The following is a 13,668-nucleotide window of genomic DNA, read 5'->3' on the forward strand; positions in this document are numbered from 1 at the left end:
AAATTGAATTTCAATCCAGCTTGCTGCTGGAGGTTTATCCACCCCCTGTTACTCAGGTATTAGTTTCCAGTAATTAGGATGTTATTGCTTTACTCCCTTAAGAAAGTAAGGGCAGCCTGGGAAAAAGCTTAGACTGCTTCCTGAAACCGATCAGAGAGCAAACTCATGGAGTGCTCCCTCTGGTTTCATCTGTTTGTCCTTAAAGTCAGTTGAGTGAAGTTCTACCAACTGCTGACCACAAACAATACTTTAAAAATTAAAGTACTCATAACCATATTTAGTTTGGAGCAAGTATTGCAAAAATACTTATAGATTTGTGGATGTATTTTTGGTGATTTCTATGCAATCACATAATATTTCACTTTTCGCACAGTTGATTGTCAGGTGTTTTTTCAGGGAGGGGAAGATTTTCAGTACTTTCTCCAGTATTTCTGGTCAGATAGTGATTTTGACTACGTCAGGTTTCATCTGTTATCTATCTTGTATAATTCACATAAATAATAATTTAATACCTTCCAGTTTCCATTACTGTAACTAAAGAGACAGACAGGTATAGTTTTTTAATTATTTCTTTATTCTTTATAGTGAATTTTTAAAGGAATTGCACAATTGGGATTAATGTAAATAACCAAGGTACATTGATGTTGTCTGCCAAAGACGGGGGCAGGCATATTTCTCCAGTTGTTTAAATAGAGGTAACTCTGGGTCCACAAATTCTCAATAGTGCAGTTATGGAAGTTTCCATCATGTTTCTATTCCCTAAAATATTTTTGTTTTGGTTGCTGTGAGTTGCAATTGATTTTTTTTTTTCTTTTTTTCCTAACCTTATTTGCTCCATGATTTAAGATTAAGCTAGATCTGCTATCCATCTAAAAATCACCCTGGCTTTGTGAGCCACCTCTCACATCCATCTAACAATCATGATGACTACTCTGCTCAGGAAATTAGAAGCAGCATTAATATTTTTGGAACTAGAAGATTCTTATGCCACTTCAGCTCTATCTCAGGAGACACAGTTTGTGTTTCAGTTTCTTACTCATGGATTCTGTCAAGGTGTAACAGATGGCATATTGTTGCTGCCTCAAATTTTGGTAGTCAGAATGGCTGTTTGCTTTTTTTCCTTTGCACAAGAAAGGAACGTACAATATAATAACAGTATCTATTTACCAAAGGAACTTTAATAATTAAATTATTACTAATTACTGTGACTATGTCCTGATTTTCTTAATAAGCAAAACTCATATTTAGGCCTTTTTTCTTAAAAGTCACTTCCAGAATATATTTTCAGAACTAAAATTACAGTCTTAGAATAAAAATATGAAAACTCAATCATCTTCACTTCTGACAGATTTTAAAGGTAATTCACAAATATGGTAGTTCCTTTAAAGCTTATGCTGAAGACATGAAACTCAGTGTTTCAGCCAGAGAGGGATGGTTCCTCACATTTATCTTCGGCTTCTGCTGCGAGTAGACACTTATGGAATTCAGTATTTGTGAATTTACAGGGACTCATTCTTCCACAGGACTCAATAATAATGCTTGTATTTCAAATCTTAACTCTGTATTGATCAATATACTGGATTTATATTATTGTAACATTACACAGTTCTACATATTATCTATAATCTCTCCTATTTTCATACTTCCAGTTCATCTGACATTATATTTCTTAGCTACATTAGAGGTAGTAAGATCAGAGAAATTTTTTTCTTTAAAGAATAGGTATGCACCCAGCTGGATTTTCTAAAGCATGTGAAAAAGAGCAAAGTCTTACCTTTGCACTGAGCCAAATCTGTTTGATTTTGGAAACCACGTAGGGACACTGTTGTGTATTTTAAGTAACCTAAGATAATATATTCTTAGTGACAGATGATTGTGTTACTGCTGAAGGAGTACCTTCATCTACAGATAGTTCCTTATTTTTCAGCATGATGCCCTGAAGTTGTCACCCACTGATTTTAATAAGTGTTGCTCAAGTAATTCACAGAGTTACAGGTTGTTGGAAGAGAATTAACTTGAAAATGCAAACAATAGAAGAATAAATTTTAGACTATAGTTTGATACACTTTTTTTTTTTTTTTTTTGAAAAAAAGCATCTACATAAAAAGTTTTGAAATCCTCAAAGTCTGAAAGAACTGCATTTGAGATAACAAGGATCAGGAAGAATATGACTTGAAAGAGCTAAGACTTGCTGAGCAAGCACTGGATCTGTGCACCTGGAGTACAGGAGCATCAACGCATTACATTACAAAATAAAATATTTCTGTGGTGTAAATCAGAGAGACAAGCTGCCTGCTGAATTGGAACTTCTGTCATCTCAGTGTTTTCCTAAATGACCAAATATTCTCCTTGCTTATTTTGAGTTCATTGTGTATGTTCAGGAAGATGACTTCTTATACATGGAACTTGTACATTCATTGCAAATTTATCTAAAGATGTCCTTTGGAAATATTTACAATGATGACTCCATCCAGTTGTAGATTTGACAGATTTCTGGTTATGTTTCATTTATAGTGAAAGGATAATTCATCTGATAGAAAGGGAACCTAGTTGCTTTATGAAATTTGCTCTTCTGTCAAATATTTCTTGCAAATGGACTGGTTCCATGTTTGAAAGCGTGTAAGGGGAATGCCAAATGTTGACCAATCAATGTGTATGGAAGCTCTGAGGACATATTCACCAATAAGAAGTTACTTCTCCCCCTCTTCAACAACTACATTGTTTATGACTTGGACTGTATATCTTAAATTGAGAAAGATTCTATTGGAGGACCAAGTCTTGTCTTTTTAGGTTCAAGGATGTGGTGAATTTGGTAAGAATGTTGATAGTACATCAAGTGAAGGTTTAAAATGTCGTCATAAATCGCTATATTAAAAAATCAGTTATGTAAAACATCTCAGAACTTATAGATCAGAAGTGTAATTTTTAAGTAAGCTGTAACTTTACAGCTGTAGGTAACAGCTGTAGCTGTAACAGAACTATGGATTTCAAATCATTTGGTTCCACATCAAAAAGGTTAAAGATTTTAAATGTTTAGTAAGATGTAAATTTTGACCTTTACTTCTCCTGGGAAACAATCTAAACTCTGGGCAAATCGTTAAATTAATCCTAAGTGGCCCCTGTAAAATCAAAATTTATTTTGTTAGAACGTGAATGATACTATAAGTGCTTGGAAATACATAGCACAAAGAAATCATCCTCTGGTTTGGTCTGTCTAAAATGTAGACTTACATTATAGACACAATATAAAAAAGTAATTTAGAACTTATTTCAATGATGTGGTGAAGGCTAGCTTTGAAGAATAATATGATTAGTCTCTTTCTGGAAAGCATATGTGTATGTAAAGATAATATACTGAACATAAGGAAAAATGATGTTGCCTTCGTTTTGTCAGACGCGGGTTTTTGGTTGTACCCCACAAAGACAAACTCTAGGCAAATCTAATTGGAAACTTGGGTCAAGCTGGGATTCTGTCACAAATATTCAGATCCTTAAGATTTTCTTCAGTTAAAATGAATGAGGATATGAATGTGTGGGTAACTGAAGGATTTGTAGTGAAGGCTAGTGTTAAGTAACCAGAAAGATATCCCTGATTAAATGGGTCTGTGTTCTTATTTTGAAAAAAACTCCATATTTTGTGAGGCTTTGGTTCAAATCTAGACAGCCTGTGATTGGTCTTTTGCTGCTTAATGAAACAAAGTCTAATGGAATTATAGTTAAACTAAAGAAGACGACTGCGATTTCTTCAAGAGATATTGTAGGTAAAATGTGGCAATGTTGTATGGAATAAGGAATGTTAAATTTATAATCCGTCACTTTTGTGCTGTATTATTTTTCCTACTAAATTTCCTTCAAATATTTGTTGTTTTCAGAATATAAGAAGATAAACAAGAATGTTGTTGAAAAAAAAAACAAAATTGTGTAAGCAACAAATACTTGTTGCATTTTTTGCTTTTTCTATATTAATATGTTAACCAGTAAAATATTAATACTTAAAAATAGTGAGTAAACAAATCTTTGAGTATTTCTTTACATATAGTTGCTGATTAAAAAAAATATATATATACTCCCTTCTTTCATGTTACAAAGATAATAGCAAATTCCAGTGGTAGTCTAGAACAAGTTGAGTTGGATAAAAGTGGATGATAATGAAGGCCCTGTGGTGCTCTCCAGACTATACCACAAATAGGTGATATAAAAAATGGTGGCATAAAGGCACCTCATGGACCACAAATGGGGCTGAAAAAACATCTGGTCATGCTGTCTTTTAAGATCATTTTCTAGTATTTGTATCCAGGGATCAATTAAAACTATATTAAAAAAAAAAAAAGCTACCCTTGTATTTACAGCAGAGGTGTTTTTAAAACTTAACCTTACAATAAAGAAAGAAAACGAAACTTCTTACATTTCTTATGGTTATGAAATGTTTTAAATATCATGTGGTAGCATGCCACCAAGTTATGTATTACTACAAGTGATTTTTAATACTTCATAATGTTTTGGAAGCGAGGAAAAAAATAGTTAAAGGATCTGTACATCTTGTTCCAAGACATTGATCTTACTGAAATTTGATTCCAGATTTAACTACATTATTGTCAAAGCATTCAAAGGCTTTACTTGTCTACATCCTAAAAATCTTAAGATAAAGGGAAGTGAGACTGTATCTCATGATGAAGATCTACAAATTGTAAGATGTAAGATTGCATTATAAATTGTATTTGACTGCTTACATATTTTCTTCTCGTAATTTAATTCAGTATGACAAGTTCAACGACTATTCAAACAATCACACCAAGCTCTTTAGGGCATCTTTTCACTCAGGCTGGCTGGTGACTGCTGAGCAACAGCACACAAAAAACACTGTGATAACTGCCATATGAACATTCACATCTCAAGCCTTATGCTGACATGTACTTGCGTTTTTGAATAAATTTCCAGTTAAGTTGTGTGAAGAAAGAGGAGAACCACCAAAACTCCTTTATCTTTGAAAATCTTCAGTGATTTAACATTTAATAAATGAGTATATACATAAGCATTTCATGGTAAGAAATTGCTCAAACAGTTTTTCTCAGAGGCAGCTAGACCAAAAGCAGTCAAAGGTTTCTGCAAGAATGAAATCTGTTTTGAGAGGAGAAGAGTCCTTGTCTCATGAATTGGATAGATACCAAATGGAATAGATAGCATATAGGCTGCGTGCAGTATAATGGATGAGGTAGGAAGATGACCATCTGTGAGCTAAAATGTCCCAAGCAGAACTTTGAGTTTTTTGCTCATGCTTTTTCCTTGTCCCTTAGGTCAAATCTTTCTAGAGGAACAAGAGATTCAAGAAAATACTGCGAAAGCTAAGGAAATTAATTATCTGTGACATCATGTGATTCGCACCAAATTATTTTCCTTGAAGTTACAATTATTTGTCAGGAAGAAGTGCTACTGGGAACCTTAGAGATAAAATTCGATGTTGAAAAGAGGAATTTATATTCATTATTTCATAGCGTATATCTCCATGAGTAAATTTAATCTGGTGATCTGGTTTAAAATAGTGAGTTTACAAATTTCAAGATGTCTCCATAGCTAATAAGAAAATAGGATATTCAAATAATTTGAAAAAAATGTCTGCATTCTGCTGTGGAAATAGATGTGAACAGTCTTCTGTTTTTATGTTAATCTCAGTTGTCTATATAAGAGCATTAAAAAAAAAATCTCAAAAATACTGAAAAAATTGCAGAATTTATGATAAACCATTTGAATGTTAACAAAAATTTTTACCTTTAAGGGCTCATTGTATGAAGTGCTGACATTGCCACGTTTTACAGAAGAATGCAGCAATGTATTTCCTGAGTTTCATATCCTCATATACTTAAAGAAATCACGCTCCCATTCACTGCCTAAACTTGCCAGATCTACTATGTTTTATGTGAATTTATTATAACCTACTTTAATGCATAGTTGGATATGCAGAGGGTCAAAATATTATTTTGTATTCTTGATAACTCATCCTAATAATCCTACCAGACGTTGTGCATGCAGTTGCTAACCATATGAATAAGATATGTATAACATGGCGTTTTACTAACACCTTGACAACTTGGAGTATGTCAGAGTAGCAGGAGGTCCTTCTTGAAAGATTATTATTGTGAAAATTAATTCAATGCAGTGACTCCATTGTATCTATTTCTTAAATACCATTTGAAAAAATGAATGAAAACTTGAGGAATTTTTAGAAAGACTAAGGAAGTGTGGCCTCATAATCCTATTCAGTAGTACCTAACTATTACTGTTTGCCTTTTATATGTCGGGGAACAGTTGGACATCACAGGAGAAGTTAGATTCTTCTAGGAAACATGAATGAGCCCAGCGAGACACGCCCAAAGTCTCTCAAGAGTCTCTGACAGTAGTGCAAAGAAAATTGAAATTTCTTGTTGCTTTCTGGTGACTTGGCGAGGGAAGGTCACATGTGCTCCACGGTCCATGCCTGCTCATGGATGTGTGAAGGTTGTCCTCTTGCTGGGCAGAGATTGATGGGAGAACGTTCAGGGCATTTTAGTTTTTTGACACTTAATTTTGTCTCAACAGGGATAAAGACTCATATGTTGTGGCATATTCATGCTGAAAGTTCGTGCGTGTAAGTATTGTTTATCAGCCTGCAGGCAAATTAAGTCATCTTCAAACATACATATGTCTGTGTGTTGTGGTGGACAAAGCATGGTAGGGTTCAACAACTCTTGTTTTTGGGTCCTGTCTCAGACGTGTGTGCGTGTGTGTACGTTTGGTTTTAGGTTATTTACATGGAAATGTTGGGTTTTGTGCATTAATTTCATCATTAGTGAAATTTTAATCGGAAAGTTCAAGTACTACAGTCAGATGAATATATGTGACTTACAGTAGTATGGGAATCATGGAATCATGAAATTTCCCTAGTAGAAGGGACCCATAAGGATCACAGTGTTCATCTCCTGGGTCCACACAGGACCACCCAAAATAAGATCATATGATCAAGAGCGTTGTTTAGATGCTTCTTGAATTCCAGTAGGTCAGTGCTGTGGCCACTGCCTTGGGGAGCCTCTTCCAGTTCCTGACCATCCTCTCAGTGAAGAACCTTTTCCTGATATCCAACCTGACCCTCTCTTGAAGCAGCTTCTTAGAATTTCCTCAGGTCCTGTCACTGTCATCAGAGAAGAGATCAGTGCTGGCACTCTACCTTATAAGGAAGCTTTTTGTACTGTGGTGCTCAAAAATGTGCACAGTACTTGAGATGAAGCTGTGCCAGTGCAGCATAGAGCAGAAATACTAAATTAAAAGATGCACATATATCTCGTAGCAATAATTTTTATAGGATAACTGTTCTCATAATAATATTAATTACTTAAAATAGCTTGCTTGCTTACCAGAGTTCTTTCTAGTTTACACTGTTAATTACTCTAGGGGGTGAAATTCAGAAATCCACACAAGGTATTAATACAGTCTCAATCAAAATATAATTTCCAATAGCTTCAGTAGGACGCTTACCTAAACCTATTTCTGAATTAGCACTTCAGAATCTGGACCCTAGTGGCAATATGTAATCTGAATTTTAAAAGTATTACTCTGAGTACACAGAGAAATATAAAATTCAGCAGTTGAAGCATATTCACAGCATCCTAGGTTTTAAATTATTAATTTCTATGAATTTGTTATCCTCTACTTTCCCTAAAAAGTTTTTGCTTCTTAAGTAGAAGAAATTGTTCTTGTTGGTATGGGCTTGCAGTGCTCTTCAGCTAAGGAAGCAGAGTTCCAAAGCACACTTACTATGGTCTGGTTATTGTTTGCTGAGCAGTCCCTTTCTTATGCTGTATAGCCTTAACTGACCCCAGGTAGATGGAGCAATCATCCAAGAATAAGAGCTCATATTTGGGAATTAATAAAGAATCAGGGTTCTTGAGTTCATGTGATGCGAGAAAAAGATAGTATTTTTACTGAATGTAGATTTTTAAGCGAGCCACTTGAATAGTTAAATTTGGCAATAGAACAAGTTTCTTATGCCTTCTGTTTTCAGGCAGCAGTGATTTGAACTGGCCTATAAGTAAATTTCTTTGAATTTGCACAATTTCACATATCTTCACAGTAATTTTTTTTATAGTAGTGTAGGAAATCATGATATCCAGTGGATACCTTTCTTTTTCCCTGCTGCCTTACTGAAACATCTTCTCTTTTAGGACGTTTGCCTCTAAGGCCTAAGCTTGGGGTAGAGAAATATTATTAAAAAATACCAAGTTTGTAGACCTTGCAGTTTGATGTTCTATGTAGTATATTGTTTTTCCTTTCTGAAAATTTATAAATATTTCAATGTTGAACCAAGGGGATAATTCAGAGTATATTAAGAAAAACATAACAAGCAACAGCAAAACAACAATTTGAAATTATCACAAAATGCACAAAATTTGATCAAATGTAGTGAGGAATACTAAAAAATACAGTTATGCTTTCATCTTCCTATGTATAATATGAATGAAGATTATAGATTATTTTAAGTGCTGAATTTATATATTGATATGAGTTGGAATTGGTAGTAAAATACAGTGCAGTAATAAATGTTATCGGTATTTGGTGTTTAGAAACAAAAAAGAAAGTGTTCATGCTTTTTTATTAAACATGAACATCACTTGATATATTTTCCATTTTTATGAGCTTAACTTAGCATATTTTTTTTCATCAAATCTTATTCTCACAAATTCAGAATTCCGGTTCCTAAAAATTTGGGTTGCAATTAGTTAGAACTTCTGTCTGGAGAAATAAGTCCTGCAAAAACTTATGCCACAAAGAACGAGTGGGTAGTATAAGGATAGAATGGTGGGTTGAACACACAGCCTGTGGATATTTACTTAAACATTTGGATTTTATTTAAGAACTTGAGTCTGAACATGTTGCTGGAAATGCCAAACTTGAAAGTGAAAGTGATGTATTATTCAGGGAACAATACTGTACCAAATCAGTCTAGCACTCAGGTTGACTAACAGGTAAGGAAATTGAGTTTGATCATTTGAAATCAGTGAGATGTACTGCTGAGTTAGATGAGAAAAAACATGATCTTTGCTCTCTGGCCAACATTTTCCACAATATTTGAAGATTCTATAGGATGCCCTGCTGAGTCTCGACTTCTACAGTTACGTAAATAAGAAATATATGAACATGTGAGAGAATAAAAATAAATACAAATAAAGTAACTGAACAAAAAAAAATTGAACAGTGAAGATAGTCTCTATAGGGAATAGGGAAAATGCCAGTACTTATTACCAATGATGATGGTTCATCTTTTTGTGCTCTTTGTAGATCTTTCATCCCCTTGGTTTTAAGTGATATCACTAGCACGATATATTACTACCCTCTAAATATTAGGAAAGTGTAATAAAAACAAGAAATCCTGCCTTTTCTATACTGCTTCTAATCAAGTTAAATTAAGACTGTTCATCTTCAATACAAAAATTAGGAGCAATACATTTTTAAAATAAAACAAGTTTTTAAAAATCATTTGTTAAATTGAATTCTCTCTTTCCTAGAGTTGGACAAAAAAGCAGATTAGTCTTCATAAACTTGCTTATTGGCAGTGCAGGGAACCCTTCATAATCAGCAATCACTGTCTCTTTTGACATGAGGTCACTCCTTCCTAAGACCCTTCTTGTCTTATACTGAAACCAATTAAAAAAATCTTTAATGGATAAAAGTGAAGTGCAAGAATTGGAATGTGACCAGTCATTTTTCATTAGCTACCTCTATGCTATATGGAACAGCATCATGTGATGACCAAAAACAGACTCAAGCCTCTCATGTAGATAATGTAGATGTTATAGAATCAAACAAGTTGTTATGCTAAGGGAAAATTTAATCCAAAAGGAGGAGATCTATAATGAATTCTGACAAACATGCTTCTCTGTTTTTTTTCTGTATATGGCCTGGGGATATTTTCAAATTCCTTCCTGCAGTGTATCAAGTCACAGCATGGGGTTACCGAGCATCTACTTTCCATGAAATATTTTGCCAAATTTCAAACTTTCATCTTCAGCTTCAGTGTGCTTTTGTGTTTTGATATGCTTCCTTTCCAAGGTTCAAACATTTTGCTAACATGTCAAGCTGTAAGAAGATTTAATCATGTAAACGAAGTTCAGAGTTGCAAATGATTTTGTCTAGCAATACATTTCTCAACTGTGCAAATTCTGGTGATAGAAATTTTTTAATTATACTCTTATTTCAGAGCAGTGAGAAGTAACTCATATAGGCTGTAATTACAACGATTTTTTTCTCCTCATTGCTTATAGATTACAGCCAGATTGGATTATGATGTCTTTGATTTCTTTTATGTGCATTAGGAGTGGAAAAGGGTCAAATATATCCAATAATATTTCCTATGTGGAAAGAAGGTACCACAGAGTGAAATGCAAATGAATGCTACCAAAAGCTTTTTCCTCCTGACTCATAGCCTCAGCATTAATTGCTTTTATCCCTGGGCTAGTAGTTTACAGTAAGTGTCAAAATGACCTGATATGTTGCTGGTAGTATGAAATAAGATCAGTTGATAGTGAAGATTACTGCTTCTCTAAGAGGTTTCTTATTCTGAATGTCTCAATTTCTCTCAATGAAAGTGGGTTTTGTCAGCAGACAAACAGCTTAATGCATATAGATGTGTAATGAGTCTTGGAAAGAGATGTGGCTGTTCCAGTGCAGTAGTGTCATTTTCAGATCTTTATTGCTTAGCTTGGTTACTCTGAAATCCCATCTGATGAAACAAATTCCAAAATCTTTGTCGTTTTTGGGATTATTTTTGCTGATTGTAATAGCCAATAAATATTAATAATAACAGTAAAGGCACTGACAGAAGAATATATGATCTGCAAAGACTTGAAAGGAAACCCAGACATTAATTAAAAATTATGATAAGGCGTTTCATCATTGTTCTTTCTTTCTGCAATATTTGTTTTGTAATGTTTCTGCTGATAGATTAAAACTTAAAATTTCCTATGGAACACCTGGTTAAATCTTGCTTAATACCAGTTCCATTTTTCTTTTATTCAAGTTTTGTTTTTATGCTCTGTCTGATAAAAGATTGCCATTCATTTTCATTAGGTTAAAATATGTACAGGGAGAGATCCCAGGATTGGACTGATATATCTCACTTCAGTTTCATGTGTTACATAAGCCTTATACTTTCTTCCCCTGTACTACTTACAATGTTATCAAACTAAAACTTTAACCTTGGCAAAGATATGGGATTTTTACATAGAATGATCAGTAATTTATAGAATGAATTACAGAAAATATTAAATTTGATTTCTATTTTTTCCTGATTAATTAGCGTTTGATAAATAAAAGAGGCTCTGTGTCATGTATCAAGTCAAACCTATCATGATTTTTATACTTTCATCTGAGCCCTCACTGAAGGAAAATGGTGCATGCTGAGCAATGTTTTGTGTTCATGGTAATCTCACTGTAACAGATTTACTTTAATCTGTCAGTGACTCATGTTTGACACAGACTTGAATTAACATTAAGAGAATTAAAGAGTAGGCTTACCTTTTCTCTTTAAACTCGGGATGCAAAACAGGCAGGGATTCAGGGATTTGGGTACCTCTAGCCAAGACAATTAATATATCAAAGAATGTTCCTTAGGCTAGAGCCAAAGATCAGGTAGTGTTGCCATGAGCGAGAGGAACTGATCTGGAAAAATACATATGAATAAGGCCGGGAAAACTAAAATGAAAGTGACAGTACTCCTCCTCAAGAATGGGAACTGCAGTGAAGGATGACTAGGCTTATGTATAATGGGCGTAACCTGACTGAGACATGAAGGATGAATATGTAGGCAGTTTCTTTAATGACTATTAATCAAACACATCAAAGAAGCCAATTGACCTCAATGGAGATGTCTATTACATTAAGAAAATCTGAAAACAGATTTACTTGGCAAAGAGTAAAAGAAAGAAGTGACCATGTGAAGAGAGAGGATGCATTCTTGAAGTTGGAGTTTTAAGTTTTCACTGCATCTATTTGATTAACGTGATGTCTATTGAAGTTGGTGGAAAAACTCTCATTGGCTTCAGTGCTGCTGATTGCAGTAATGGTCTGGCCAAATTTGTCATTCTCTCCCTAAGGGAGAATGTTAGAAACTCTGCTGACGTTGGACTTCAATGGAAATAGAATTATTCACAGTAGGAGTCTGTGTTGAATGCCACATGTTTAGATGGTTACTCTTGCTTAAAGTATTGAGGAGACTACAACTGTGCAATACTCATAGAAGAGAGGAAGGTTTATACGTAGTTCTCTTAGCCAGAGGGCTCATTTTCAGATTAGTGCTGTATTTTTCTTTTTAACTAGGTAGAACCAAGGGTATACAAGTTATCAACATGGTTATAAATGTTGTCCTCCATAAACATAGCATGTAAATCTAGACTGTGTGGTCACTGGGAAGTTCTTGTGTGGATGAATGTTCTCTGAGCTAAATGATAAAGTAAGCTGGTAGAATTGAACTGGGACTAATCTCCAAATGAAGATGAAGCACATTTTCCTTGAATAACTGAATTTAGTCTGTTTTGCTTAGAGAAATAATGATTTAGCAGTATTGATAGAGAAGCCATTAAAATCAGAGAAAAAAAGTAGTATCTCTCCCACATGTTTTTATCAGGGAAAAAACTCCAAGAGGAAATTACTGTATTAACTCTTGCTTACCTATTTTCATATCAGAGCTGGAAGAGCAGAATAAATGGGAGCTAGGAAACCTCGTTATCAGCGTGAGTGAAACACACCACCAATACATCTCTGCACCAATCACAACTAACAAATTTGAAAATGCATCAGCAAAGTTTTTGTACCCTTGACTTGAAATGTAAAGGTTAATGTAGACAGAATCACTTAACACTGTTAAAGCTCTCCTTGTCAAATCACATATTGCTATTGAATATTTGACTGCAAGTTTGGATGTGTAAGTAGTCAGATTCTTCTGCTTTCAGCCAGTATGAACAAGTTTTGGTGTAAAAAGATCAAGTTATGAAAACTTTCATGCTTTAGGTTAAATAAACACACGTAACTTTCCTTTTTACTTAACAGTAACTGTTAGTAAACAACAACAAAAAAGAAAACAGAACAGAATATGAAGTAGCACTCCTGACTAGTCTTTTGCATGACCTTAAATAATATATGAGGAGAGATCAGAAATCTATGGCAAGGAAGTTTGGAATTTTTTCCTTTATACACCTACCCAATATTTTCTTTGTTGAATGATTAGGTTCATGGTATAAGCATATCTTTTAGACTAATGCAAAATAGAATTTCTCTTCAAAAACTATAACCAAGTCGATATATTTTCCTTGAATTTGTTATTCAAAGAGGAAAAAAATGTTTTTTTAAAAAAGCACCTTAAAAACAGCAGCAAAGCAATACCTTGAGAAATTTCAGATGACCTTTTCATGAAGTAGTTTCAGAAATTAACATTTATCCTTATAATATATTGTAAAAAATAATAACAATTATAATGATTCTGTTTTTTTTTTTTTTTTTTTTCAGTGATTACATTTGTTGAATATATTTTTTGCTCTAAAAATCTGTAGAAGAAACAGTGTTTTCTTTTGGAAATGCATGGCCATTCACTGTTTAAAAAGTTCCCGTTATACTTAATTAGAAAGTACTAGTGAGTGGCACAAACTT

General features: G+C 33.9%; 1 long non-coding RNA gene across 5 annotated transcripts in view; it reads left to right on the plus strand.

The window, feature by feature from the left end:
• The window catches only part of LOC116230392 (uncharacterized), a 147,058-nt gene that overhangs the window by 67,903 nt on the left and 65,487 nt on the right, over positions 1 to 13,668 (plus strand). The window contains exon 1 of one of the 5 annotated variants that reach the window (XR_016469161.1): positions 6,572 to 6,622. The exons of 3 other annotated variants lie outside the window; for them this stretch is intronic. This is a non-coding gene — a long non-coding RNA (uncharacterized LOC116230392). Of the gene's footprint in view, positions 1 to 6,571; positions 6,623 to 13,668 lie in introns of those variants that run through there. One more of the 5 variants, XR_016469162.1, reaches the window with a different exon arrangement.

Source organism: Phasianus colchicus, chromosome 9, assembly GCF_987193195.1.
Source record: "Phasianus colchicus chromosome 9, bPhaCol1.hap1.1, whole genome shotgun sequence".
Taxonomy (NCBI): Eukaryota; Metazoa; Chordata; class Aves; order Galliformes; family Phasianidae; genus Phasianus; species Phasianus colchicus.